The 24,737-nt window shown below is 33.1% G+C and overlaps 1 protein-coding gene and 1 long non-coding RNA gene across 4 annotated transcripts in view; one reads left to right on the forward strand and one right to left on the reverse strand.

The window, feature by feature from the left end:
- The window catches only part of LOC147576839 (uncharacterized), a 100,515-nt gene extending 95,793 nt beyond the window's left edge, over positions 1 to 4,722 (reverse strand). Inside the window, exon 1 of the long non-coding RNA XR_015241198.1 lies at positions 4,552 to 4,722. This is a non-coding gene — a long non-coding RNA (uncharacterized LOC147576839). The remainder of the gene's footprint in view (positions 1 to 4,551) is intronic.
- Positions 3,969 to 24,737, forward strand: part of CNTN5 (contactin 5) — a 1,391,028-nt gene continuing 1,370,259 nt past the window's right edge. For 2 of the 3 annotated variants that reach the window (XM_086678620.1, XM_086678619.1), the window contains exon 1: positions 4,344 to 4,746. The gene's annotated coding sequence lies outside the window, so the exon portion shown is untranslated. Of the gene's footprint in view, positions 4,086 to 4,343; positions 4,747 to 24,737 lie in introns of those variants that run through there. The other variant, XM_086678621.1, reaches the window with a different exon arrangement.

The raw sequence follows: 24,737 nt of genomic DNA on the forward strand, positions 1-24,737 counted from the left end.
GATGGAAAATGATCAAAATACAACACACATATGAAACTCCTTTAAAATAAGATACAACAAATTAGAACATAAGAAGGCATTAGAGATTTTTATTCCAGATTGAAAAGATTTGCATAAACAGATAATATTTGGAGACATACCTGGTCATGAACAAATGAACTAGGTTTTGTTTCTTTACAGAAAATAATTATATATGAGAACATCTTGGTGAGAGAACGCTATACAAAATGGAAAGTAGACATCTATAATAGCAAGTATATTAAAACTTAATGTACATCCTTACACTAAAGATATATTTAGGAAAAAAATGCACGTGTTTATCTAACAAGCTACTGAATACAATCAGTAAGTAAACCCTACCGTTAAATTAGTAAGATTTCAACATTTACTCCTGTTTTGTAAAATCTTAGTTAAACTGACAGTGTCTTTTGTTCTTTCCTAAGTAAAAACATTTTTGTTAGACCAAGATGTCACAGGATGAGCTTAAGGGTCACTCAGAGGTCAGTAATGTCCATAGCTTCCATAAGCAAAAGTCGGCACTCTGAGCACCAAAATCGTCAAATTAGAGCTCCTCTCTCAGACCTCTTAATGCTTTTAGCTACAGATGTTATCAAGACATCCACAAAGTGGGCTATGTTCTTTAGTGCTGGTTACCGGAACAGCTGTTAAATTAATTAAGTCAGTATATTTTCCAAGTCTGATTAAGATATGTTTATTTCTGCTTTCACAAAACAGCTGTGATGTAAGTACTAAAACTGATGTTCTAAGAAACCCAAAATAAAATTAAAATCATCATATGTTGTCCAGTTCAAGTAAAAGTTTACTTTTGGATCTTCATGTTTTAGTTATATTTATAGGGAATACAGGTGTACATTGACAATGCAAGGTTTTGATTAATTTCTCAGTATTTTCACATTCACTATTATTTTCAATATATAACATAGAAGATTAAAACATCAAAACAGAAAAATGCAAATGCTGAAAGTGGCTCCAATAAGCAAAGCAGGTGATTCAAGAAAGGATTATACCTGACTTGAATTGAGTATTGCCCTCTGTTTCCCTTCATGTTATGGCACAATTTGTTGACAAATAATGTAACATTGGTCCCGTAACTAGAACCTAGAACCTTCTATGAGTCAGATGAAAGGAGAGGAAAGGAGGCTGTGATTTAAAGAAAAAAATCTGTAACACAAATAAGACAAAAGCTTAGAGGCAACTCAACTACTACAGATGTGCTACATCTGCTCACTTGCCCACTGGGGACTAGGAAATAAAGAGATTAAGACATTTACACAAAGATGGTTAGACAACAAGATCAGATAAGCAACACGACAGCTTGGTCAAGGTACTATAAGCATAGCATGGAGAAAATGACTCACTAAACCACTTAACCCACTTACAAACAATATTTTTAATTCATTTAATGTTCAAATGATATTTTATCAGGGTAGACAATGAGCTGGCTATTTTTAAAATGTCACTAACAGACTGAAATAGAGAGAAACAAGCGACCTTTTTAATAATGACCTTTTTAAAGTAAATAGCATTGCGATTTTATAATGGGGCATGAATGCCTAGGACTTTTAAAGATAATATAAGAGCAATATTTTAAATTCCCATCTTCACATAACAATAAAAGAAATGACTAGTTATGATGCATGTGAAAAGATTTGATGGGTGCTTGGAAAACATGAGTTAGCTTGTTTCTTCTTGGCAAACCTCCTGAAAGAAAATTTTTCCTGCTTCTTACCTTACGCACTGCTGTTTTCCTAATTTCAAATGTTCACCTGCTTATACCTGAACCTTGTGGATGTAATAACAGAGGCACATGACCTGTAGACCAATTTAAAAATATGCACTACAACAAAAATAGATTCCACAATAGCAAAATTCTAAATTTTTCAGAAAGATGTAGAAGTCAAGGCTTATTTTGTCTATAGTACATATATAGGTATTAATATGGAATATATAATACTAATATTGAATTTACAGTTGCATATTATATAATGAAATATTTTAAATTATAAAATAAATGAAAATATAGTCACTCATTCCGAGTCTTGCTGCAATATATCCATGTAACCTAGTCACTCCTACGTTATGACTTGATATGACTTGAAATTAACATTCTAAATTTGAACTGACAAAAATAGATCTTACTATTCCTAATTAACCAGATTCAACATCTCTTTTCCCACCCTCTAAATGATCAGATAACTTCAAAAGGAAAAGTGCTTTACATTATCAATATTTGTTACACAAATATCTTCATGCCTAATTATAATAATCTTTTTTGTAAAATGTCAAAACATCATAAGCCTTTGTATTATTTTATTTAAAATAATTAACACACCTATATCATTTGAAACATACATCTCCTTGTTCATGTTAACTGTGGAAGGGTACCACAAATCATGTGACCGATAGCATTTCCTTCTTTAAATTGGCTACTATCTTAATGGTAAACTTAAGGCCATTTTTAACAAAATATAAATGAGTTTTTCTGTCTAAACCTCATTCCTGGCTACATGTCTCTCCAACTATCTATCACGTTACCCTATGTCTTGATTTGACTGACCTACATTTTTGATTAATTTTAAAAAATTTAATAAGCCAACTTAATTTTTTTCTGAAATGAAAGTTGAAAGAAAATATATGAAATATATGAGGTGATGACACAAATGCCAAAATTATCAAATCAATTGCAATATAAAGGTGTTCAAGGAAGTAAAGAAAACTAAGCAAGCTTGTCTTTCCTATCTCCTATTAAGGCTGAATGTGCTCAATTATAACAAACATTTAAAGGGAAAAACCTCACTGCACAATAAAAAAAAATAATAATGTTTTAAGCTTTTAGACTTTGAATCTATGTTGTGATATATTTAAAGAGGTTATAAAAGTCCGGGTGATTCTCTCTGTGAACCAAGAGCCTGACACAGGAGTGAAGCTAGTGAAGCAGAGAAAAAGCCGAGAGAAGTCAAATCTCGGCAACAATCCCTCAGTTAACACATAAAGAAAATAACCTAATTACTGGAAAGCAGGGAAAAAGAAAATAAAAAGTATGGAAGGGTAGAGAAGCATTAGATGTGAACACGCAAATTTGTCTTTGCTATGGAACAAGAAATCAGCCCAGATCCTGAGGGTGGCCATTAAAAGCAGAGGCTGTATGTTCTCACAACATGTGTGGATGAATGAGAAGAAGCCAAGAAACAGTAAAAAGACTAATTTTAATTACCAGAAAAGCTGTAAGAGAAACAACAGAGAGTTGGTGGTAGGAAGGCTTCCAGCTACAGGCTGCGTGGCACTGTACTCTCCTTACCAATTAGAGCCAGTCAGACCCCATTGAGGGATTAAGTGAGCAGAAGAATCAGCCCCCGTGCAGGGTCAGGCTGGACTCAAACACACATGCAAACCGGACACCAACCGACAGCGGGTGTAACCTGAGGCTCTCACACAGTCTCACAGAGATAGATGAACAGAAACAGAAAACAGTGCGTGGGATTTCTTTTCCATTAAACACAGGTGCTAATCGCTTTATCTATGGAAATACATTGCAAAGGACGTGCAATATAATTTCTGTAACAAACTCTTAGCATCAAAGGAATCAAGAGAATTCGAGAATGACTCTGAGATCGAGAGAGGAAAAGTAAAGGGGAGGGCTACCAGAACAATAGCACTAAAGCTGCCACACTGTGGATTTACTACCTGTGTTATTTTTCCAATTACATCCATTGTGATATAAAATTTCAGGAAAAAAAAAAGGGCCGCTGTCTGAGACTAAGCCGACTATTTTCCTAGGTTACTCAGGACTGACGCGGGGGGGGGGGGGGGGCAACCAAGGAGAAATAAAAACAGTCAAAGAGCCTAACCGTCCTGAGATAAAACTCGTAAGTGTGCGAACAAAGAGAAGCGCTTCCCGGTCAGGACCTAGGGACATTCTCCAAAGTGCAAAGTCGGTGCCGCTGCAGTCTAGGGTAGGAGCGACCGAGTGGGAATCCGAAAGCAGACAGACAGCGGCCAGCGAGCAGAGGAGGGAATTCTCGTCTGAGATCTCCTGAGCAGTCACCAGCCAACACGTTCGCTCTGTAATCTATGAATGTTGAATTCGGAAAGGTTGCGGCGCAGAAAAGCAGGTTGGGGGGGAGGGGAAGCCCTCCGCACTTCGGCGCGAAGGGAAATAGCGGTTGACTAGTGAGACGAGTAGAGAAACATATAAAACCCTTTTGGAAGCAAACAGACCTTTCAGCCCGGGGACATGCTAAATGAACCTTCTCAGCGAGAGGCAGTGAGGCGCAGGGCGCGGGCGACAGCGACAGCGCGGGCGAGCGGGGAGGGGCGAGGGACCGCTCCGGGAAGGACACAGCCAGTCAGAGGCGCGGGGCGCGGGGCGCGCGGACGCATTGGAGGAAAACACGCGAGCCCCAAACGTACCAGCCTGAGGAGGCGCCGCACCTACTTCCCGATATAACCAACTCCGGAGTGGGGGCGCCGAACTGCGAGGAGGCGGCAGCCAAAGTGCCATTAAAGCTCGGGGCGGAAAGGATGAGTTACCTGGGTCCCCTCTTCAGGGAGAAGCAGGGCAAGCTGGAGGATTTCCTCTGAATGATTAAAAACTCCGCAATTCTCTCCTGCCACAGGCTGAGTGGACTCAAGGAACTGCTCTATCTGAACTGTTGACGGGCAGGAGGATGGCAGACAGGAATTGAGAGCCACAGAGGAAGGACAGGGGAGTCTGGCATCTCATTGGTAAGTGGCAGGCATTCCTTTGCCAGGGACTGCTTTCTGTGATTATGCACTTCATCTCCCAGGCACTTAACGATTTTTGACACACTCCCTCTGCAAAGCCATCTTTTCTTGCCATATTGCCAGAATTTAAAAACTGTAACGTAAAGAGTTGTGTTTTTTTCCCCCCCAAACATGCTGTTTTTTTCTTTGCTGAGATTTTATGTCAGAAAAGTTGAAGCATTGAGTGAATATAACCTATTTGTGTATCTCATAATGCCATCCAAAATAAGAGTAAACAATTCCTGCAAGTAAACGGTAAGGTAATGAATGCCAGGTGAGGGGAAGAATTTTCTGCAAAGGAGGGTAAATGCTCAGAAAATAGGATGTGGTTCTCAGATACTGAATGTATGTCTCATGACTGAGCCTTGTATTTGTGGGAAGACAGCCCAATGACTGGGCACCTGGCAGTGCAATAACTTGTTAAAATTCAGGAGGGATGCTCTCTAAGTGGAGTTCTATAAAGTTAGAGAGACCAAGGAAAAACAGTGTCTTGAGTTATGCTGCGGTGTTTTCTAAATGTCATGTAGGGGAATGAGATAGATTTTTTTTAAGAAAATAAAAATATGTTCAGACATCCTTATTAAGCTTTTTATTGACAAGTGGAAGAGAATAGTAATTTGCATAAATATGAACATGGTGTAGAATAGGCTGAGAATTACTCTGACAACCTCAAAAAATTTTAATTAACTAACTTTTTTTTTGGAAAAACAAGGATCCAATAAATATTTTAGAATTGTTTTATTTAAAAATTTTATTACCTCTTTAGCGTGAAAAATACAATACAGTCATGTAATTTAAATGCAGATTTGGAAGCAGAAAACTTTTAAACTGTCATATGTGAAATGTCTTACCTATATTCAATCCATCTGTATTTTTTTCTAATTGAAAAGATAAAATAATTTAGAGACACCATACCTCCACCTTGATTCTCAATTTTACCTGGGGAAATAAGGATGAAATAAATAGATATTCATTAGGATACTAGCATTAAAAAACACAGACAAATAAATAGTGGGTCGATTTGAAAAAAATTAGTGAAGGTATAATTGATTACTATTGAACTGTAACAGAGCTACAGAAATACTTAGGACTATCATAGCAAGCTAGAAAGAGTTCGTCATGATTGATACTGTGATCCTAAACATAAAAGAATTACTAATGATGAGGTCATTATTTTTTTCAAAGGGCCTGTAGTCAATTTTAAGCAACTCACAAATGTTTCTTTGTATATTTTCCTACTGCATACTCACATGAGTTGTATGTGGACCAGTATATTGAGTCTCAAACTTGATAGGTATATGTTTCCTCTGACACAACTCTAAAGAAACTCCAAAACAATATGACTGTGTAAGAATATGTGACATAAAGCAAATGCTTAAAAATTAAAGATATTACATACAAAGACCAAATAAGTTTAATGAGAGAAACAAAACACAAAATGCAAAGTTACAAGTCAAAAAAAGGAAATGTGCCATAAATAATGAAATAGAATTTGAAAAATAACAAGTGGACTGTGGTGAGATGATATGAAAGCATATTTGAAATAGAAAATCAGTGAATGTTTATTACAATATAAAGTGTCAAGGTTTTTGTGCAGGGGTTGGTGCACACTTTACATTTTTCTAAAGTTTAAAACTTCTGAAAACTAAGGAATGAGGAGAAAAACATTTTAATTTCTTCTTTGATTGCATACACAGTTGAATAGACAGAATTCTCAAAGTTAGAAAAAAGAATATTTACCCTGATAGATTAACTAAATGCCAGACTTTGTAAATTGTGAGGCAAATGTACACCACAGTATGTTTAGAAATAGATCTGGGAAAGTACAATTGTGGAATTTTTTAATGGACTGCTGAAATACCTTAAAGTTTCCCTATCAGAGCAACCCTTCAACTATTAAGTGGTAAATAAATCTTTAGTAGGTTAGGAAGATTAACTAAAATCAAACAGTAAACACACACATAGGCTATTAAAAATTAGTTGCTTGTGCACGTTAACTTCAATTGTATGGGTCCAACTGAGAAGAACTGTTTGTTAAAATGGAACAGGTTTGGCTAAAATATATTTCTATAAATGTATTTTTTATTTAACAGTTTAGAAGACCTTTAGCACCTTTAGATTAGAGATTAGAGTGTGGTTTAATCTCAAAACTGATTTGGTAATAAGGACCAGAGGGTGTCAGTAAAGGGTAGAGGGCTCTCCAGATGAAGAAAGGAAGGGGTTGCTATGCTGCCCAAGTTATTTTGGAGTTTGTCTTAACTCCTAGAGAAAACAAAAGGCATATTTTATGAAATTAAACAATTTGCCTAGATGGCTTTAATAGTGTAAAGATGATTTGACTACATTTAAGTTCCATTGACTAACACAAGTTTTATAGCAGCATTTAGTGATTCCCCATCCAATTTAGGATTTTATGGGGCCAAGATGTTTAAAGTGTCGTTTTTTGCTTAATCCATCCTATCATACATATTTTGCTTAGCTACATAGTCTTTGAACTGTCTGCTTTTAAAAATATATGTTTTCTTAAAATTTTGTTAAGAGATTGGAAATTTTATCTTAATTTGAATGTGTCCATATGTTTATATAATTTGGCAACTTAAAACTCTGACTTCAAGATCTCAGATTTATTTACTCCTTTTTTTATTGCTGAAGATACAAACATAAAATAAGAGGTGTGTATTTCTGACAAGATTTTTCTTAGATTGGTGTTATAAGGCTGTGCTAATATGTCACATGAACTTCTTAGCACTTTATAGCAGGAAAGAGGCTGGTCGGAAGCTCAAAGCAGTAGAATGTTTGCCGAGGTCTATTTTCTGAGCATTTGTGATCAATAATTCCACATTAGAGAATGGTGCATTTTAAAAAGTAATGAGTAATATAAAATTCCTTAATATAATATTTAGGAATAAAAACTATTTAAGAGCTATGTCCAATATCCCTACCTATGCCCAATTAATTTCTCCTTTTATGATTTTTTGATATCCAAATGTATAATGTTAGAAGATTTCTGATAAGCAGCATAGTATCAGTTAATATTTTTCTTAAACTCTTGGACATTCTTTTAGTTAATTATTTTCATTAAGAATGAATAAAACAAATTTGGTAGTGTTTCACTGATACACTGAATATGAGAGGAATTTTTAAACTGCTTTATTGTATATATTTACCTTCTAGGAAGATAAGGTTTTGCAGTTAAATTATTTCATCAAAGTTATTTGTCAGTATTAAATTATACCCCATGAACTTGATATCAGACCATGTATTAACTTCATTCATGTTTTATCTATTATAAACATATGTATAATCCAAAGAGAGCATTTTTATCCACATCAACCCCTTAAATTAAAACACAAGTCTTTCACATCATATTCCAGAGTGTTAGATATTGTATTTTTGACTTTCTAGTCTTCTGAAACATCAGTTCATAAGACTTAAAGCCAGCCAAAGTATGGAAGCTCTTCTTCTCAGTTTTATAAGGAAATAGAACCATAAAGTAATCCTGGGAAGTAAATCAAAGTTCTGTCTTTTCATGGACATCAAAAAAATCAATAAATCCACCATTTCTTAATCTAATATAAAATAGTGTGAGAACTGTCATTCTCAAGAAACTTTAGAGAGCATGGGTGTTCATTTCTCATGTGTTCTTTAAGCTGGAATCCCTTGTGACCATTGTCATTTTTAAACAATTCCAAAAATGGATGCATTTGACAATACAGTTGTAAAATGGATTTTTTTTTGTCTTCTCAGTGGTTCCCTAAAAATCCATAATGACCTAAATAACTTGCTTCCTTGTGGATACCACTTTTATGCATTTTTAGCAAGTGGATTTCTCTTACATGATCCAGCAGGACTTGCCCATTTTCCTCATACCAGTCAAGATTCCAAGTATTCCCTATACTTATAAACGTGAAAAAAAAATTGAGCTCTTGGTAGAAAATAAAGTATTAACATAGTTGTATGAGTCTTCCTGCAAACATTCCTTTATAGTTTGTGTCTTTATTCTAAAATATGTCCATGCTTAAGCGTTCAAGTAGCTAATGTGAACATTATCCAGAATTTAAGCAATTGTATATCCGGGCAAGGAGGAAAATCAATGTATTTTATTTATGAGTTATCAAAAATTCTTTTGCGACCATCAATAGGATAAGCGTAATTATATACATAAAGATTTTATCGGCCTGGGATAGGAATCTGCTCCTTATCATTCTATCTTATCATTATAGCTGTTAAATGCTCAAGAGGATTTCATCTTCCATTGTCATCCAGTAGTAACTGTAGCATATGGAGCTTAGGAAGGGAAATTTTGCTGGTCACTTAAGTGATGAAAGGTGAATTAAAATTCTCTTCCTATTGATAGACATAATATTGGAAGAAAAATATATTATAACAGGATAATTATAGTTATAATGTGTCTGGATCCATAAACATATTTTTAAATATATCTTAAGGAAGATTTCGCTGGCTCCACAAGTTTATGTTTATGAAAAAACTGGTAGAGAAATGGTATATTTATTGGGTGAAAAATTTACTTGTATGCATATAAATTTTCATCTTTATTTTCTCAAATATTTAATTTCTTATTTAAAAGTGTTAAAGAACTTTTCTGAAGCTAAACCAAACATTATATAAACCAAATGTAAATATTATTTTAATCCTCCTGGGTTCTCCCATTTCAATTTTATATAAGAATTCACTTTTCAATTATGTCATATTTGCTGAGATATTGTATTTTATAGTCTCAGAAATGACAGAATTAGATGAAATTCCTGGAATTAAGTTGAATAGTAACTGGAGGATACAGATGAGTGACAGTAGGAAGTTAAAAAAGACTTCTTGTTTTCTAGAAATAAATTTTTATTCAATTGGTATTTCATGATCATTAATGTGAAATTGTTTCCTGTGCTTCTAAACAAATTTAATTGCCCTCAAATATTTCTGAAATCATTAGAAAAGGTCTCATATTGAATCTTAGTTAGATTTTATGTTTTGCTTTATTGTGTTGGTTTGAAACTTTCCTCTTCATATTCTTCTCCAAAATATACAGACTAATCTCATGTCTTATATTCAAAATTTAATAAAACAATTTGCTAGTGATCATTAATTTTTCTAATTTTGGGTATATTTTATAATAGGAACTTCAGAAGTCATATCATTTGTAATAGAATTGAAACCTTAAACTTCATAATTCAGTACTCTTCCTCTTTCAATGCCATTATTCTAATGGCAATATATGAGCTAGTGAATGAGTTTCTAATGTTAAAATAACCATCTCATTAAAAATAACCACAGATATCATAGGTCACTAATGATAAATAGATTATCAGGACATTTAGGGATAGTATTAGAAGGAGCCTTACAGAGTGCATACGTATTACCACAAAGAGTAACAAACAGATATAAACAGGTGAAGTGCTCTGTTCAACATTACATTTAATGGGAAAAATAGAATTAGAACCCTATTTTTTTTTATTTCTTGGTCAGAGCTTTTTATAGTTTATACTTTTTATTTTGCTATGAAAATATTAATTAGTTTTATATCTTTTAAGTCAAGATTACTACATAGTATACTTGTAAAACATTGCCTTTTAAAATTAGAAAATTTAAAATTGAAATATGTTAACTAAGAGGAAACAGCTATACCCACATTCTCTTAACCAAGAACTGAATGTCTAGCCAATGTAATTGCTGGATATAAAGTTTTTCAAATGAACTTAGTGTGTACTCAACAGTTAAATAGGAGGCTTTTGACAGTATCAATTAAGAAACCTGGAAATTCAAGTAAGAAAAGAAACACAAGTGACTTTTTTCCACCATATATTTATAAAGGACTGTATATTTTTTTGGTTAAAACTTTTTTTTTCCTGAATTGGAAGTTTTTTAGTTTTTTGTTTATTTGTTTGTGGTTCTTCTTTCAGTAATACGTGTTTAATGACACACTAAAATGAAATAGAAAGTCAACGAGAAATGTGGCTAAGAAAATGTTCCTGTGTATTGACAAGTTTGGATAAAATTTAAATCATGAGCTTCCATAGGATAGTAATGATTTTGGAGAATTTAATAAAATGCAAAGCAGAAAATGAGTCTCTAGAAATAGGTGCCATTCCTCTGAGTTTTAGAATTAAAATATCAACTTGTATAAAAACTCTAGTTTTACTGCTGTAATACTAAAGGAAGTTAATACAGAACACATTTGAGTCTGTAATAGTATTTAGTTTATCACTGTGTCTGAACCAAATTTCATCTATGCTTAATTTTAATAATGTGATGTAATTATTTAAACACTTAAGCCTGGGAAGAAAATTAGTTTTCACTGCAATATGTATTGTAGGTTATAAGCTTTAAGTTATCTGTCTACCAAAATATTCTGTTTTTGCATGAGGCACAATGCTGCCCTAATTGTGGAAAGCAATATTGAGATGTATAGACCATGAGCTAAAAAATTCTATGGTAGACTTGAGGGTAAACTATAATATGAGCATAGTGCAACTCAAGTGATTATACATTGCTAGGTTTATGGTACAACATTGTCTCTCAAATCTTTCATTGTCACGTATGACAAGAGAATTTTTGTATGTCCATATGGGCTGACTTCATATTTTAAGACTCTCATTTACTTTAAATACTGAATATTTAAAGGTGACAAATATAGTAAAGATGAAGTGAAAGACAATGGCTAAAATAATATCTAATCTGAATTTTTTTTACCCTATGCATATTGCCAGATTTTGCAAATAATTGGTAGAAAATATAAAATATATTCTCTAAGTCCAATGAATAAGTGGTCCTTAATATTCTTTGAATTTTTACTTTCTTTGGATATTTACTTACCTACAACTTATTTTGAATTCTTCAGTATTTTCCAAAAACAGTAACCTTAGTAAGAAAGAATGGATAAGATTTAAGTTAAATGATCCATAACTGATTTTATGAAAATCTACCACATTAACTGTGTTTAAAAAGTTATGACTATATTTGTTTCTCATTTTTTAAGGTGGTCTTGTTAGTATATGCCTTAATGTGTAGCATTAATAAAGAGACAATTCTTTCAAGTTTAAAGCAATTTCTACATCGTTTCACTCACTCAAATGGTCTAGTGTGTGTAGTTGTAGTTAAGTAAGAATATAAAGGGGAATAAATAGTTTATGAGCTGGTGGAGGAAATAAGCACATAGGGTGAATGTGGTTCAATGTAAAATGTACAGTGATAGCACTATATACAGCTAAGATGCAAATATTCAAAATGTTCTCCTTTTGGAGACTACTGTTAGTTTTCTCCTACTGAGTCTTTCCAGCTTGGAGTATTTTATGCTAGCTCTCTAATTCCTGCATTTACTTCCTACTGCCTAAGTTATTTTGAAGTAACTTTGATTCCAAGACTCACCTAACCACTTTAAATGAATGCTGTGTTTTTCTACATCTCATTATAGTGCTAACTTTAGTATCTTAGAACCATCCAGGCTCTGATGATAGAATTGCATCTTAGGTAAAATGAATGTGCCATGCTTAGATGCTGTGAAAAGATACATTTCTTACATGTGATAATAAATAAGCTTTATTTCTTTCTATGATTAAGTATAGAATATTAATGGTGATGGTAAAACATATTTTAAGGGGTTGGGTTAACTGCAAATCTAATACAGCTTTACTTACACAGTCCCTTCAGGATAGCAATACTAATAGTAATAGTGGTGTCAGAACAGTAGTAAACATTATTTTGATCATTATAATAATATATCTAACATAGGGAGGGCAGTATGGATTAAGGGACTTGGTGTTTGAATTTTAGAGTTCAGCCTTGGTTCCACAACTTGTTAGCTGTTTAATTTTAGAAGACTTACTTAACCTTTCTTTATATGCAAAATTAGGATAATAACTGTCATGCAGTTGTGATAATATTAATATAAAAATAAACAATCTACTTCTCAATAACAAAAACGACAGTGGTAGAAACATCAAAAAAGTCTGGGAAGAAAACTTGTTTTCACTCCAATATGTATTTATGTAAGATATAAGCTTTAAGTTGTCTGTCTATCCTAATTGTAGAAAACAATATTGAGATGTATGCACCATGAGTATTTAAAGATTATTCTGTTATCTTCTCTTTTATTAAAGTAACTTATTTAGAAAGACATTTCTTATAAAATTAGTATACACAAAGCCACTTATTTTTGGCAATCCAAAGCAAGTGAGAGGTTTGATCTCAGCAAGTGAGAGGTGGAAAATTGTCAGTTCGGACACAACTTGATAAGAAACTTAAGAAAATGTACTAGTAAACATAATTGTTGAGATATTAGTCACACATTCTGAAGACATTGGAAGAACAGAAATAGTCATTGTGTGGATGGATTAAACTGAATTCCCAGACAAAATAAGATTTTGTACTAAGAAGTACTAAGATTTGGCAGAAATTTCAATTATGGATTGGTAAAGACTCTTTTCAGTTGGTGGAAAGACAGGCAGAAAGAAGATGAATATGTAAAAGGAAGTAGGAAAATTAATTAATGTAAAGAAAAAACTCTAATGCAAAGAGAGAAGTTAAAATACATCGAATGAGATGTGAAGGATTCTGAGAGACACGTAAAGTATTGGGATTTTATCAAAAACAAGAGGCTGGGGGCGCCTGGGTGGCGCAGTCGGTTAAGCGTCCGACTTCAGCCAGGTCACGATCTCGCGGTCCGGGAGTTCGAGCCCCGCGTCGGGCTCTGGGCTGATGGCTCGGAGCCTGGAGCCTGTTTCCGATTCTGTGTCTCCCTCTCTCTCTGCCCCTCCCCCGTTCATGCTCTGTCTCTCTCTGTCCCAAAAATAAATATAAACGTTGAAAAAAAAAAAAAAAAACAAAAAACAAAACAAGAGGCTAATAGTTCATTTCAAGATTAGATGGCATTTAAGATGAGGGTCAGCCCCAGTTTTGCACGTAGCTGTGACTTGGGCAAATCACTTCCTTAGTTTATTATCCTCTTAAGAGAGTTAAAATCAATAAACCTAAAGGATATTTTGGGGGGTTTTGATACACTGTAATTTAATGGCCCCTATGTGAGTTATGAGATTTTGATATAGACAAAAGTTGAAAGAAACAAAACTGTTGGTGTTGACAGCTTAGTCTAGGATAGATGCCACCAAACAGATATAATGAGACAAGACATTGCATTCATAGCGCTTGGGGAGGCCATGGAAAAAGCATGGACTTCCTACTACCCAGATTTCCTCCTGATCCAACAGCTTCCCTATGTGGTTCCCCGAGAAATACAGAAACTTTTCTAAGCTTCTGTTTCTTTACTTGTAAAACAAAGATATTAACTACTGTTTTACAGGTTTTTTGTTTGTTTGTTTTGTTTTTATAAGAAGGAAACAAGAATGGTTTCAGGAGTCAAGATTATTTCCTTCATATCTTTAGGTGCAATTGCTTACAAATTTGTTTTTTTAACGCTTAGGTTCAAGAAATATTTGAAGACAGAAAAGTAATATAAATTTTGTATAAATACACATCGGCACAATCGGTCCAGTTTTCCAAATATGAGGAAAATCACTTATTTTATTAATATTGAGATGTTTTATTTTCCTTTTATGGTCTTAATTTTACTTGCATGTATTGAAAGAGATTACTGGCTGGGGTCTTTTTATTATATTGTGTTTTTGCTTTGTCTGTTAAAGGAAGTATTTAATGTTCTTTTATAGAATTATTTAGAGCATTGATTCTATTTTGGAGATGGAGAGGAGATGTTCAGATATTGTCTTTGAATCCCATGTAATTGCAAAATGGTATAGGATATATTCATTTGCAAATACTGTGTTCCTCTGAGTATTTTCTTCTTTCAATTTTATTACATGTTTTGTTACTTAAAAAATAATTTTATGAAAGTAGCTCATGCTGCAAATATTATGTTTAAAACAAAAACAAATAGAAACTGAAATCTTTTAAATAGCAAATTGTCAATAGATTTTAGTGTAGACAAAATGATTTCATTTTAGTTTGCAAACATTTTACAGATTTTTTTCTACAAATGATATTTAGTTATATAATTAGATTCTGGCTTGGCTACTATGACAATAAAATTATTAAGTAAACAGTTTGTGTTTAATATGGTGAATTATGTGCCTCTCTATGCTTTGTATTTGTACAGCCAATCAACATCTTCCTTAAATGTTTGCTGATTATTTTACTATTGCAGAAAATTCAATACAATGCAAAGATTGGAAGAATCAAATCTCACACACAAAAAAAGTCTCTTTCAAAAAAAGAATATTAAGACTATACTGCTTATTGAGGAAAAATAGGAAGGTGGAGAAAGCCACAAAGCAGACAGGAGAGGGAGCTGATAGAAAGGAATTTCACACCGTTTTATGAGGAAATGATTAAATAAGTATTCATATCATGAGATACTTTAAAAAAATGGCCTGAGGTGCTATTTCACCTGAAGCAAAGATGTCTTTTTATCTTTTCTGCGTGTGTTTGTTTTATAGGATAATAGGTTTTAGATATATATGCGTGGTTGATTTTGTCAGATTGAATCTTGAAATGCCATTTATTCAAAAATATATAGTTGCCTTGATAAACATTAATTTAGAAGAAAGAAATGACTTTGTGTTCTCATTTTCATGCATATTACTTCTCTTTAGATATTCTGCATGATCAGATGTCTCCTACATAAGAGAACTTCAATACATGTTTAAAAGTTAAGACAACTATCTTGATCTAACTTCATATTAACTACCTTTCTAAAGGTAATCTCTGTTAGGTTAAGTGTTTGTCCTTAGTTAATGTTTGTGTAAATGGTCTCAGTTCAATTTCTTTTTTATATGAAGAAATTATTGTTAGTTTCTTGTAGCCTTATATTTCAAACACATTAGGGTAATTCAAGTTTTCTTGAATGAGCAAGAAGAAAACTCAAATGACAAATAAATATATCTTCTTACCTAGCTTTTTTCTCCTTGGTAAAAATAATACACTGTTTTAAGGATTAATTTAAAGAGGCATAGTTTTGTAGAGGAATTATTTTCCAATAACAAAAGATAATTATAATTTTTTTCCAGCTCATCATTGATAAAACGTGGAATGCTAAGAATGACTTCAAATATAATCCGAACATACTTTTTGTGACGTTACAAATGATCTGTTCTGTTGGGGTATTGTCAGCCTGGTGACAGATAAACAGTTCTCACAAGTCAGAATCTTGATCAAGTGAATACTGTTGTCATCATCTGTTTTTTATCCTAACATTATTGAGTTGACAATGAGCATTATAAAAAGAATATAATGAAAGCTGAATCTCTGCCCTAAAATTTCTTCTAGTTCTGTGCTTCAGGGGTAGAAATGCAGAACTAGAAGCCATCATCAACAGGCTTTTTTACATGCACCCTTCCAAAAAATGTTGTATCTTTTTTATTCATAAAATAATTTTGGGTGCCTACATAACAATTCAAAAGGTACGTAATTTTTGAACACTATAGACTATATCATGATAAAGATATAGTATAATTTATATACATAATCCTTCTCCTAAAATCATTTATCAATTTATTTTTATATGCAAAGACAAATGTGAAATAAAAATTCTTATATGCATTTTTACATAAGTGTAAGTAGATCTAGAAGCAAAATTCCCAGGTAATTGAGAATGTGCATTTAAAATTTTAGTTTTACTGCCAAATTAATCTCCACAGGGATGATTCCAGTTAGCACTTCCACCAACAGTGTTTTAGAATGTCTGTCTATCCATATTTTGAATATTTTCACGTTTTTAAAATATTTCTTAGTCTTACATTACTACCAATCCTCAATTTAACTCTATTAAGTTGATTTTTTTGTCTTATTTCCTTTACATACTAACTGAAACCAAGAAACAAATGGCAGCAGGAAGTCAATTACAAATGTTTTGAGGCATTGCTCAATTTTCTAGGAAAGCACATTGTGAAAAGCATGAAATATTTGTATAAGTAACATCATTTTGTTTCCCCTCCAATGCAAAAGATCCAGTTGGGGTATGAAAAAGAGAAGACAGACAGTTTACGTGGGTAGAGCAGAAAAGGCTTCAAGCAAAGAAAAGATTCTGGATAAATGAATCCTCTCACATTCAAACCAGCCTTCTAAATCTTACAACACTGGTTCAGGACATCTTTCAGTAGAATAACATCTCCAGCTTTGTTTCTTTCCTTCTGTTCTCCAACATGTCAGCCATTATGATGGAATAATCTTTCAAAGATTCAGACCTGGTCATGCCATTTCTTTTATAAACTACTTTGCATAACATAAACAAGTAGATTTTTAAAAATGTTTATTTATTGGGGGAGTGAGAGGAGAGAGAGAAAGAGAGAGGGAGAGAAAACGAGCGGAGGAGGGGAAAAGAGAGGAAGGGAGGAGAAAGAACAAGCAGGCCCATAAACTGTGATATCTGGACTTGATCAAGAGCTGGATCCTCAATCGACTGAGCCACCCTGGTGGCCCAACATAAACAAGTGAAATTTTATTTAATTAAATTAGCCCTTTTTCCTAATGTATAATGCTCTAGATAAAATAATGCTTTAGAGATACCAGAATTGAGAAATACCACATAAGAAGTAGCTTTAGGATACATCATGACACAGAATGAGCTCTCAGCAAGTGTTTGGGTTTTTGGTTTTTTTTTTTTTTTTTTTTTTAATTTTATTTATTTATATTTGAGACAGACAGAGAGTGAGCAAGCACAGGCAATAGAGGGGCAGAGAGAGAGAGAAGGAGACACAGAATCTGAAGCAGGCTCCAGGCTCTGAGCTGTCAGCACAGAACTCAATGTGGGGCTCAAACTCACAAACCATGAGATCATAACCTGAGCTGAAGTCAGATGCTTAACCAACTGAGCCACCCAGGTCCTCTAGCAAGTGTTCTTACTATACTTCCACGTAAGTTTAAGTTTGGTCCCTGACCTAACAACATCAATAAAACTATTTGTTTAAGTTCCCTTTTCCTAATTGTGATGAAGAAACCAAACTTGTATGTGCTTGAAAAATTTGTGATGAAGGTTCTTAATTTGTTTTTTATTTTTATCTAAATTATCAATTGACTCACTGAATTTTGCTTGCTTACATTTGCCTTGCTCCTTTCAGAACATGTAACAATGCTTGAGATAAAGGCATGCACACAAAACCAATACTTACTTTAACACTTCTGAAACATGAGCAAATCTTTTTCATTTTATACATCATTTGTAATGTTCAGCTATTCCACAAAATGAAAACTGCTTAGCACAAAGAAATAAAAAAAGATACATATATTTTTTACAAGTCATTATAAGATGATATATAATGAAAAAGAACATTTTTTTAATGGAAAATGATGTACCATACATTATGTTTGAATTTCACCATTGAATCAAATCACAAGTACCACTAAGTGAAATGTCCTATCTGTAACTAAAGTAAATTATAAACTTAATTATTAGTTCTAGCTATCATAAAATTTTATTTCAATTCAATAAATTAACAACTAGCTAAAATAATCAGATACCAAAGTTATTATAAGAATAAATAATTTAAAGCTGAAAAGACATTTCCTGTATCTTTTCAATATATTTAAAAGAATTTTTCTTAGATAACTCTTTTGGAATCTAGTTTAAAATAAAGCATAATGTGAAATTTAAGAAACAAAACAAATGAACAAAGGAGAAAAAAAGAGAAGGAGGCAAACCAAGAAACAGACTCAACTACAGAGAACAAACTGATGTTTACCGGAGGGGAGGTGGGTTGGAGGATGGGTAAAAAGGTGATGGAGATTAAGGAGTACACTTGTAGTGAAGACCATTGGTGGGTGTTGTATGGAAGTCTTGAATCACCATATTGTATAGTAATAACACTGTATATTAGCTAATTGGGATTTAAATAACTTCAAAATAATAAAGTATAATAATAAAGTATAATTATCATGCTGTTAATAGTTAAAATATAATGTTTCTTCCCATTCTGGTATATATTTTGATAACTAGATTAAAAGTTGAGTTCATAAACTCAATACCATAAAGTCATTGAAACATTAGCAATAAAAAGAGTTGTAAATACGTTTTAGGGAAATGAAAGAAAAAGAAGGAAAATCCTGAAGAGCAGTTCAATACCAAAAAGCTTAAAGGCATTTACAAGCTTTTTCAAGTCATTTAGTACATTTAAGTCTGGAGGTATGCTATTATCTCCTTTATTCCTTGTGCTTATTTCTTCTTTATCTTAAGATACTATTCTTCTTCTAATCAAAAGGTCTCTGTCATTGACAGGAAATGTTATTGAACTGCCCTGAAAGATTCACATTCTTATTTTTTCCATCACTTGATAAACTCAGAAAAGCCATGCTGCTGTTCATCATATTGTGTCTGCCTCAATAGAAAACACTAAAAGTAAAAGCAAATGGAAGACCAAGAAGTCTTTTTGAAATTAGGGAAAAAGAGAATTTGCAGCTGTTAAACACACAAATACTAACTAGAATCACAAAAATTCCAGTGTGCACAATTAAAATTGTCTTCTCATCTCTGAGATTTTACAAAATAGTGGGCAGTTGCTTAATAAGAGAAATGATGGATTAATGTTCACACTAGCTGCTGAGCACTGAATCCAAAAACAGAAAAGAAACTGATTGTTAAATTCTCTTCTGTGGTCCTCCTGGTGACAAATACATGGCTTGCAGCAATCAGTACTACTCTACAAAATACTTAAAAGGACTGCTTCTTGGCATTCCTAAACTTCTATGAAAAGATTTCAGAGACTTTTATATATTTTTTTTCAACGTTTATTTATTTTTGGGACAGAGAGAGACAGAGCATGAACAGGGGAGGGGCAGAGAGAGAGGGAGACACAGAATCAGAAACAGGCTCCAGGCTCTGAGCCATCAGCCCAGAGCCCGACGCGGGGCTCGGACTCACGGACCGTGAGATCGTGACCTGGTTGAAGTCGGACGCTTAACCGACTGCGCCACCCAGGCGCCACAGAGACTTTTATATTTTAAAAAACATGCAGTATCTCAGAGAATCAAGAAAAAAACTCAAGTAAATTTTATATAGCACTTAAAATTTGTTCAGCAATTTGAGATAAAGCATTTTTTAGGGAGGCGATGCATTTTTTCAGGATGGCACTGGGATGGGGGGGATTTATCCTCAACTTTTCCACATTTTTAAAAACATAAAATCAATCTGTTAAGAACAGTTAGCAGTAGGTATTTGCTCAGTAGCAGAAGGATAGGAATTTAGAAGCTGGGCTACTAATACCAAGGTGCAAGCTAGAAAAATTGCTAGAGAAAAAGACAAAAGATGATTCAGTATAATGCAAATATATGTACATTTTGAAAGAAAATAAGAAAATATAATTTAATAACTAGAGCCAAAACTATATATTATGATTTTTTTGAATTCCAAGTACTATAAAAACTCAAAAACTAAAGGCATAACAAATTATTAGACTTGGAAAAAACTCCTGTAACAAAGGTTATCATGAAAATAATTATATACATCCAATTAGATATGAAATAAATACTATACTAGCCTGATTAATTAGCATAATCCTGATATTTGATAATATTTGGGATCATTATTTTAGGTCTTATGTTTACCAATTAACTATTTTTTCTACATAGTTAAGGTTTTTAAAAACCAGAAGCTATAAAAATTCAAAGAAAAAACAAAGAATTTAAGAGATCATGTAAAAATAAAAGTTAAAAAATGAGGACGATTCTTCTAGGTTTATTTGGTGTGTACTATGTGCAAGGCAAGTTGACATTTATACGGAACACATTTTAATTATTAGCAGTATATCAAGTTTACTCTGAACATAGATCAAAGTCTCACAATATCCATTATTTAAATGGTTTTGCTGATCTGTGTATAGAGATACTGTGTGTGCATTCAACTCCCTTTTATGGTAAAAAAAGAAAGAGCTATCACAATCTGAAGTATTAACATTTCTTTAGTCACAATTTGAGAACTTATTGTAAATTAAAAAATGAAACTGCAAAATGTAACTAATGCACTTCCAGATAACATAATAATAATAATAATAATAATAATAATAATAATAAGCAATTTAGGAGAAACTGTACTATATCAAAAAAGAGAAAGAACTGTAACTTTAACTTGAATTACTCTTCTCAATTCTAAAACTCTCTTTGTAATTTCTCATTTATTCAGTGAGAGCACAAAACTGAATAAGACATGGGCCCTCCTTGGCCTTGAATTTTCAGAACAATACCTCATGTATTTCATGGAGTAGGTATTTCCCATCAAGGAACTTTTCCCATCTATGAACTTTTTTCTTATAATTTCAAAATTTACCTGCAAAAATTTACCTCTTAAAACCTTTTGTTCCCACATCTGCTTTTCTTCAGCTATTTTTTTCTCTTCTTTAGGGACTCCATACTTCATATTTCTGCCATTTCTCTAGTATCTTCATTCTCTCCATTTCTATAGTCTTCTTTTGTCCTACAACAAATGCAGGCTGGCCCAGTCTTAAAAGTTAGCCTACTCATCATACTTTTGTTCAAGCTACTACCCTGTATATACTACTCTCATACTTTCCTCCTCCTTCTGATTCATTTGTTGGCATACCTTGCCTATCCTCCTCTGCATTCATTGAAGGTAATCTTACTCAAGTAGTTATTCTCGTCACCAAGCACATAAGACACTCACCAAATGCTTATTGAAGAATACATGAATCCTACCATGTTCTTTCATTATTATTTCAATATGATTTCAGTATGAATTTCAATATGATTATGCCCAGGAAATGTAGTGTTAGATATACATAAATGTTATATTATCTAAGCTTTCATTAATAATAAATAACATAATAGCAGTAAATTGCATCCCTCAATCTTTATGTTTTTAACACATACAGAAAGAATTCAGTGACAGTTATGGGCAATGTGCGCGGTGCTATTTTATGTATAAGATATCATAGTTTAATTTTGATGGCTCTGAATCAGTAATTATTTAAATATTTTTGTGGACTAAAATACCCTAATTTGACCATGACAAATTAGGCCTAATTTGATGAATGACAATTTTGGAGAAACGGTACAAATAGTCATTTGCATATGTATGTATGCACACAGAGCTCCCTGTCAAGGCATGAATTCCATAGGTGCCCACTACTAGCTGAAGGCTTTTTTTGGTATAATAACTTGCCTGATAGCAGCATAGTTTATTATCACATGTTGCTTGAGACTCTACCTTAGTTTCATCATTGTGTTTATTAGTGGGATCTGCTCACTAATGGCACTCATTTTATTTCCTTATAAATAAGGATTTCAGGGGATTATTTCCCCAACGTGTTTTCTCGAAGTTATATTAAATTCAGTGTCTGTTACTAAGGATCACTTCTTTGATATTAATCATACATAGTACTGAACACTTAGCAGATAGTCTTTCATTCATCTTTTAAAACTGGGAGCTATGATTATCCTAACAGTGTCTTTGGTATTGATACTTGTATCTAGCAATGATCCTGAGATGAGTGATAAAAATGTACTGCATACATTAAAAAAAATGTCTGAAGTTCTGAAGATGGCTTCCAGAGCTGGTCATTTATAAGGATAAAGTGAAAACTTTTGCAATTTATTGCGATTCTCATTTCCCAAAGAAATTTGTATGTACAGATACAGCTATATTAATTTAATCAGGCAATATGGGGCACCTGGGAGGCTCAGTAGATTAAGCGTCCAACTCTTGATTTCAGCTCAGGTCATGGTCTCACAGTTTGTAAGCTGGAGCCCTGCATTGAGCTCTGTGTTTTCAGATTTTCTCTCTTCCTGTCTTTCTGCCCCTGGCCCACTCGTGTGTTCCTTCCCTCCCTCCCTCTCTCTCTAAAAATAAGTAGATAAAAAAACTTAAAAAAATTAATCAGGTAATAGATTTTATGAGACCAGATTAAGAACATGCTCCCAAATATGCTTATTTGCACTTAGATCGGAAAAGATTGTGCCATTTTAAGTTAGTTTTCAAAATTAAGTATAATGATGCCTAAAATGTTTTTAGATGGGGTTGGGCACATGTGAGTCAATAAGCATTAATTAGTTTTTAACTTTAAGCTAAAGTATTTGCAACTATGTAATATATAGGAAATATTACTCTAGGATTGAAATAAGGTTCATACCTTAAATGGTATGCATTCTGGATATATTGAGCATTGTTTAGAACTTCAAATTAATGATGGCTAATATTTATTTGGTGTTTGCTGTATGCTAGGTACTATTTTATGTGCTTTACATAGCACCTAATTTTCACAACAAACTTATGAGGTACTGTTACCATCTCATAGATGAAGAGTCTGAAGCACACAGATATTGAAAAAATTCACTTATGGACTATTAAGGGGCAAGGCTGTTTTTGCACCCAAGCAACTAATTTGTTCACTATGACTCTCCTTATTATAAGATTAGTAATAGAGAGATATTTCGAAATTTCCCCATTACAGTTTATTACATTTTCATTATTATCATTCTATCTTGGGCCTAACCCTTTACAGGGAACCCTGCTTTACATTTTTTTCCAGCCAGGCACTATCCCCGAAGGAAAGGATTTTGATAACCATGGAGAATTATTTCTTCTGAGCTTATACCCACCATCCCTTGCTATAGGTCACACTAGAAAACTGAAACCTCAGAATTCTTTCATAAGGTGACATGAAGCCTATCCCCAGGTCCTGATAGGCCTCTTATCTGGATCCATCTCTTTGGGCAGACTGGTGTGGATATTGTAGATCTAAAGGGCAGCCAAGATTTAGGGGAGGTGAAGGCAGCTTAGAATCATGGTCTGGAACGCCCACCTTGTATACAAAGCCTCTTGTGGTACCGTAGAGTAAATGGGCAGGCTGCTGAGTAGGGACCTTGAGTCAGGGTCCTCAAGGGTCCATGTTTTTGTACCAAACTCTAAGGAGTCTAAAAATTCCAAATTCACAACTGACTTTGCAGAACTTAAAAAGAAGTATGTGCAAAGTTGGAGAAAGAGGCACATTAGCTTGTTTTAAAACTTCTAATTATTTACGCTTCATATATGGGTCACTATAAATATTCTTGTCCCAGAGCTTCAAATATTAGAGCAGGTCCTGGCTTTCATGTTTGCAACTATATTTTATGCATATTATAACATAAGGGATTTGATTGTTACTTTATATTTTTTACCTACTAAGTATGAGACTACATTTTCTCTATTGTGAATAATGACATAGCTAATGCTTTAAGAGAAAATATAGTACATAATAGAAACTAACTTCATGCTGCTTATTGGGTAACTGGTAGATTAATTTTTATTTTTTATTTTTTAATTTAGAAAATTTTTAAAGTAATCTCTACACTCATGTGGCTCAAACTCACGACCCCAAGATCAAGAGTCTTATAATCCACTGGCACCCCTGGTAGACTATTGTTAGAGACCTTAACACAAGACTCTTACATTGTCCCATTTATCATCAATGCATCAAGAGAGCTCAGACAGTCATACTATATATCTATATCTATATATATATATAGACATAGATATAAATATAGATATAGATGATGTAGATAAATATAGATATGGATATGGATATATATATATATATATATATATATATATATATATATATATATGATATCTATCTCTCCTTCTATATGAAGAGAGGGAGAGAGAGAGAACAGGCTACTATGGGTGGCATTTTGAATCAAATTTAGAAATTCAGATCTTTAGTTGTCTGAACCTAAATTCTAATATCTTCTCTTGTCTTTCAACTGATAATGTCTTCATTTTTTTATGGGTCAGAGGAGTGTAAGTAGAAAAACATGAATGTTAATAATACTTAATGTTAGGGAATTATTAGGATTCAATCAATGACCATAAAAAAACTAAGCTTTTTTTTTTTAAGTTCAAGGCATTAAGGAATTAAATACTAAGTATATTTTAGCTACTTTCTAAAATAGCAATCTCCCTGTAGTCTATTTTCATTTACATCAAATATCCATTCCTTAATACTTTT

Source organism: Puma concolor, chromosome D1 (genome assembly GCF_028749965.1).
Source record: "Puma concolor isolate L17-30 chromosome D1, mPumCon1.1.hap2, whole genome shotgun sequence".
NCBI classification, from domain to species: Eukaryota; Metazoa; Chordata; class Mammalia; order Carnivora; family Felidae; genus Puma; species Puma concolor.